Source organism: Athene cunicularia (genome assembly GCF_003259725.1).
Source record: "Athene cunicularia isolate RWA chromosome 10 unlocalized genomic scaffold, athCun1 chr10_part1, whole genome shotgun sequence".
NCBI classification, from domain to species: Eukaryota; Metazoa; Chordata; class Aves; order Strigiformes; family Strigidae; genus Athene; species Athene cunicularia.
This window is the reverse complement of record NW_020799112.1, coordinates 8,676,894-8,683,096: the sequence shown is the minus strand read 5'-3', so window position 1 is coordinate 8,683,096 and position 6,203 is coordinate 8,676,894. Positions and strand designations below refer to the sequence as shown.

The 6,203-nt window shown below is 56.7% G+C and overlaps 1 protein-coding gene across 2 annotated transcripts in view; it reads left to right on the top strand.

Annotated features, from left to right (window-relative positions):
- The first annotated feature begins 1,984 nt into the window (after positions 1-1,984).
- The window catches only part of PAQR5 (progestin and adipoQ receptor family member 5), a 20,017-nt gene continuing 15,798 nt past the window's right edge, over positions 1,985-6,203 (top strand). The window contains exon 1 of one of the 2 annotated variants that reach the window (XM_026855973.1): positions 1,985-2,002. The gene's annotated coding sequence lies outside the window, so the exon portion shown is untranslated. Of the gene's footprint in view, positions 2,003-5,889; positions 5,942-6,203 lie in introns of those variants that run through there. The other variant, XM_026855972.1, reaches the window with a different exon arrangement.

Here is a 6,203-nt window from a genome sequence, read left to right as displayed (position 1 = left end):
CAACCCCTCCGGGGATGGGGACTCCCCCCCTGCCCTGGGCAGCCCATTCCAACGCCCAACAACCCCTTCTGGAAAGAAATGCTTCCTAAGAGCCAGCCTGACCCTGCCCTGGCGCAGCTTGAGGCCATTCCCTCTTGTCCTGTCACTTGTTCATTGGGTCAAGAGACCTTTGGTTCATCCCCCCCCTCTCTGCACCCTCCTTTCAGGTAGTCACGTGTTTCCCATATTGGAGAAACCAAGCATGCAGACCTGCCTTGCTCGGGAAGGAGTTTGCACCTGCCAGGACCTTCCGTGCGTCTGCTGTTGCTCACCCATGGCGTAGAGGAGTTCTTGCTCCTTTCGAGGCATTGCCAAGGCTCTTCGTGGACCCTCGTGCTGTTGAGTGTGCCAATGGCATTTTATTTCTCAACAGACTTGGGTGGCCACAGACAACTGGGTGCCAGGGGCTTGCTGCTGCTGTCCCTGAGGCAACAGCGTCAAATATTTCACGGTGAATTGCAGCCGGGTCAGGCTTTTGGTGCTGAGCTTGGGAAGAAACATGAGTGTTGGCCTCACTTCCAGCACTTGAGGTTCTGCTCTTGCCTTCGGTGTGTGCAGATGCTGGTACCAGGTCATGCTCTTGGTGGGGGTGAAGGTGAGGTGTGTCTATCAGGGTTTTTTGGTTATTTTTCTAGATTAGTCTAAATGAATAGTATTTTCTAGTGGGAAAATGCTCCACATACAGCCTGCCTTCTGCACCATCCTGCTGCGGCTCCCTCCCTTGCCTCGTGTGCCTCCTGGAGCCCCTCTGCCTGCTGCTCTAAAAGAAGTTTTACCCATTTGTAAGCCCAGGCTGCTTGTCTCATCATTGTAGTTCCATGGCTTTCTCTCATCCCGAGGAGGAAACAGGAGAGCACGGAGTGGCTTCCCTGAACCACAGAGGTGGCAGCAGCTTCTTCACCTACACTGGGAGACACAAACGCTGCACAGACACCTTTCCCAGGCCCAGGTGCCTGTTTGCAAATGAAACCTTGGCCCAACCTTTCTGGGAGTGGAAAGAGGCTTTGAGGATGCTCAGGGAAAGGCTTGTGCAGGCACTGAGTGGCACTGTCAGCTGCTTGTGTGCAGGAAGCATCTAAAAAGACTTAATTCTGCAAAGCCCATGGCTGGGACAGGGAAAAAAAGAAAATCCACATGGCATCGCTTGGGTGGGGAATACTAACCCATTAATTTGATGATAAAGAAGCCTTTTTAGTGAAATCCCGTCTTTATCCCAAGCACTCGCGGGACTTGACTGGATCTTATTAAATGCTCTGATCTTCCACTGTAGCTTTTTGTTTTCTCTGGGCCTTGTTTGAACAATCAAATGTCAGCAGAAGCAGCTGGTGGTAAATGCCATTTCCTTCTGCCCGGGGACAGCTGCTGGGTGCTTAACCCGGGGCTGAGATGCTAAAGAGAGAGAATTAAATATTAATACTGAGTCTTGCTGCCTGTAATGGGCTGGGGTGGAGTGGGGCCACATCCAGCTGCACCTGAAGCTCCGGGGAAGTGAAGAGGAGGAGGGTGTGAGGAAGAACTTTCCGGGTGATTTTTCCCCATGGAGTGTTTGGCTCCTCCTCGGCACCCACTTCCCTCCCCGCCGTGTCCTGGCTGCCGAACACTTAACAGCAGGGTCAGCACTGGCACCTTCCCCCATCTTGCACACCCTGTAAGCAGAACGTGTCAGCATCTTCATTTTGTAATTAAAAATATTAATTAAGATGGGTCGGAGCCAGAAATGTGTTGCATGAGCTGGGCTGTGTCAGCAGCTAGGGCTGGCTGCATGTGGGGGCCAAGGGGGCAGAGGGTCCCACTTCCCCCTACACACACACCCCCCCGGGCTGGGCTGGGCTGGTGACTTTGGCCAGAGTCCCCCTTTTTTTCCATCTAGGCTCGGCCACCTTAGCGTTCCCCCCATTGCTTTCCAGGCACGGGGATGCCAGAGGGGAGGGAATGCTGGAGTGAAGTCAGAGCTGCTCCACAGGTACCTCCTGGGCTTGAGGACAAACCTCCCCACAGCTGCAACCCCCCAGCATCTCGTGGCAGAGGCGGACAGAGGGGGGTGGTCTCAAAGGCGTTAATGAGGGGTTGTCTGCTCACACCCTGATGAGGAGCTGATGCTAATTTTGTGGGTTTTTATGAATTGAAAATTTTCTAAAGTGTCACTTTTTTTTTTTTTTGAGTGCTTGAGCGACCTATCCCATAGCAAAGCCCCTGGCCCCTCTCACCCCGCCTTTCCCTGCCCGTTGCCCAAGCGGGCTGTGACAGCCGCTGCCTTTTCCCCACCCTGCCCTGCTCTTCACAGTGATTTCTGTGAAGTTTTTGTGGCCCCGGTGTCCATGGGATGCTGCAGCCCCCGCGTCACCTTCGGACATTTTGCAGTTCTGCCAGCAGAGCACATCACCAGCTTGGCTCCGCGTTGCTGCGCACCAGCCCACGGTCTGGAACAACCCATGGTCTTCATTTAGAACCACCCCAGCTCACAACAACTGACTTTACGGGCAACAAACTCCCTTTTATGGGAAGAAAAAAACAACCCGGGCCAGCAGAACAAACCGCTGCATTCCTATTCCACAGTTGAAACCTTCTCGATTGTTCTGTGGTGGTGTTTGCGCCGTGGCCCTGCTGTTGCAGAGCTGGCAGAGGTGGCGGCTGGGTGCCCTCATGCCCCCGTGGGCACCCACACATGCTGAGCTCCGCGCTGGGCACAGCAGGATCAGGCCCTGCGGGGACTGGGGGAAGGCCCTGAAGAGGCGGCGCTTGCGGTAGAGCGTAAATAACCCGGCAAAGAATTAACCGTGCGTAATTAAACGTGCAGGCTTAGGGCTAAATTAAAGATTCACCAGCTTTTTCTTTGCACCTCCTGTGAGTGGCTCCCCCACGATGCTATGGGGTTTGGAGGCTGCTTGGGGAATCCTGTGGCTGGTGGCTTCTGCCAGGAGGGGGAGGATGAGCTGGTGCTGCCCAGATGAGGTCCCTGTGGTGAGGACAAGGGGACACGGTGACCCCTCCCCAGATCTGGCACGGGGGCTGGCCCTGTCGCCCAGGGGTGGTGGGGGACGATGGGGCCATGACCTGGCTTTGGGCAGGGGAAGGGGAAGAGATCCCAGGGGTTCGCCTCTGCCCAGGCTGGCTCCTGGCTCTGGGGGCAACTGTGGGCCAAGCCCGACCCCCAGCTCCCACTGGCCGTGGGCTTGGATGCATCTGGGGTGTAGGGAGCTCTTCTTCTCCCCTCAACAAAAATTTTGGGAAAGTGTGCCTGGATTTTCCAGTTAATTTGAAAAAATTATCAAAAAGCGGAAGCAATAGTTGCTCGGAGTATGCGGCCATCAGGTCTGGGCAGAGCAGGGCGGCGGGAGCGCAGCCCCTGTACAGCCTTGCTAGGGTTGGACTCTGCCTGCCCCGGGTGCTCTGAGCTGGCCTGAAAGTTGGGCTCAGCCTAGAAGTGGGGCTTGGCCTGCAGCTTCCAGGGCTGGGGGTGCCAGAGGGCTGGGCAGCTGGTCATGGCTTTACCCAGGCCGGTAGGGTGTAACAGAGAGCTCCGGGCGTGACGTTGGGCCCCGCAGCTCCCACTGAGTCATTTTTTTTTTGTTTTTGATGAGGGTGGATGTTTGTCTGCAAACACAGACCATGTTCTGGGGTACAGCCAGCCGGGAAAAGGCACCTTTACCCTCCTGCTGCCCAGTTTGAAGGCAAATCAAAACCAGGGAGTGATTAAACCAGAGTGTGCAGTGCTGGCAAGGGCAGGGGGGAGCAGCTGGGGGGGGAGGGCTCTGGCACACACAGAACAGCCACGGCTCCGCTCCCACGTGTGGAGGGCACCAGCTGTCCCTGGGCAGGGCCCGGGCTGGGGGGGGTCACGTCTGCAAGGGGGATGCAAGGGTGTATCTGGGGAGTGCAAGCCCAGAAGGTGAGTGGGAACATCTGCAGGGGTGGGTGTACACAGCTGGGGGGGTGGACAGCTGGGGTGGCTGTGCACTGGGGCCGGTGTGCACATCTGGATTGCTGGGGGCATTTCGGGTCTGTGTGCACATCTGGGGGGCATGCATGGCTGGGGCAGATGCGCATATCTGGAGGATGGATGTGCACATCTGGGGCGGGCACACATGGCTGGGGTGGGGTGCACATCTGGAGGATGGATGTGGGTGTGCACATCTGCACAGAGCTGTGTCTGGGTGGCTGGGCAATGCGCTAGGCTGTGCGTGTCCCTGTCCCCAAGCTGCGGGATGTCCCCGCTGGCACCGCTCAGCCCCCATGTCCCAGCACTTTCCTGCTGGGCCCCCCAAAACCTGCTCTGGGTGCCCTGTCTGTGGCTCTCCCATGGGTGTCCCTTGCTGCCAGCATGCACCAAGAGCCACTGGGACCCCCCTGGATCAGCGGGGCTCCCTGTGCCCAGCTGTGCTCAGCTCGCAGCATCCCCATTAACGCTGGAGCAGAGCAGCAGGATCTCGCCAACACTTAAATAATGATTTTTAAATTTTTCATCCTCTCTGGCTTTTAACTCCCTCGGTAAAAGTGTGGTGTCAGGGAGCTGGGCTGTGGCAGACCCGCTCTGTGGGCTGGAGCGGAGCTTGATGCCACCAGGGTGGATCCTGGCCAGCTCTTGGCAAACACTTGCCAGCAGCGAGGCTCGGGAGGGTGCTCAGGGTGGGGGCTGAGCCTGGCATCTCTGACTGCCCTGTTCTGTTCGAGCTGCCGTGTTGCAGGCCTGGACGTCCCACTCATGTGTTAATCCCACGCGATTTGGGGGCTGCACAGACCTTCACTGAAGGTGTGGGGGCTCCAACAGCACCCCATCTCCTGGCAAGGCCTTTACCCAGAGCATGACATCGCAGGAGGCAGCTTCCCCTCTGCAAATGCCTTTTCCCAGCACTTTCACCCCAAGAACAAGAGCCAGCAGAAGCTCTTGGCCAGTTCGTGCTCGCTGCTGGTTTCCAAAGCCCGGGGATATCCTGCTCCCACAGTTGTATTTCAGCTCAGTTCCTATTTTGCTTCAAAAAACTGTGGCTGGGGTTCAGTTCTTCAGTGCTAGGAAGTTCCCACTCATGGCACGGGAGGCACCGCGGGGCTGGCACAGCCTTTGCACACGCTGGAACCACTGGTTTGGAAACACGAGGGTTTCCAGGCTGCCCCTACACGGGCATGGTGCTGGGAAGAAAATCCTGCCTGGGGTTGTGCCCAGAATGGGGTCAAAGTCCTCAGGCATAAAATCCCTCTGCTGCCACTGCTAGGCAGAGCTGCTCCCGGTGCAGGAGCTGCCAGCTCAAATAGATGTGGCTGGATTATTTGATGGGTTTGTGTCAATGCTTGTATAAAACCAATCAGTAATCATTTTAAAGTTATTCATGGTTTTATTACAGTGCAGTAACAGACTTTACCCTTTCCAGCTCATTTGACTGGCTGCAGCTCATAAACCCGGGCAGGTGAGGGGGTAAGTAGAGTAAATCTGCATCTCTGCGGGCAATGATTTGGAGGGAAAAAAAGCCCAGGAGATGCTTTAAAACACACACAGTGCCAAAAGCGTGCGGCAGGCAGGAAGGCAGTGTTTGCTCTCCACTTGCTTCTCCCCTGGCCCGTGGCCCTGCGGGGACAGGGGCTACGGGGGGATGAAGTCAGTGACAGTCTCCCCCAGGAGCCGAGCTGGCCCCGGCCCCACAGCTGGATGCAGACGTGCCTGTGCCCAGCCCAGTCGTGCCCACAGAACAAACCCTAATTTTGTGCCAATTTGCTGGCAAAGCAGGGGAAAACGCTGCAGGAGCAGTGGGTGACCCAGAGGCACCGGTTATCCCTGACACCAGCTCCTCCTTCCAGCAGCATTGTGATGAAACCGCCTTCCTTGTACTGCCTGGGGATGCCTTTACCTTCTTCACCCAAATGAAAGGGCTGTTTATAAACCAAGACCTGCGTGGGCTCCTGACAGAATGTGAGCATCAGCTTTTGCTGCACACGCACCCCTGGCCCAGCCCTCCTGCTCCTGGTTGCTGCCGGGGATGAGTTTCACGATAGCAGAGGTCATGGCCACGGGGTTGGGGGTTTGGCTGCTGGGATGTGGCTCTTTGCAGGGGGGTCGCTTCCTTAAGGAACTTGTTACTGGTGCAAATCCCTGTGGCTGCCTTGGGAAGCTGCGGCCGTCGCGGGGGAAAACCCTGCTGTGGTGTTGGCAGGGGAGTGTTAATGCGCTTACT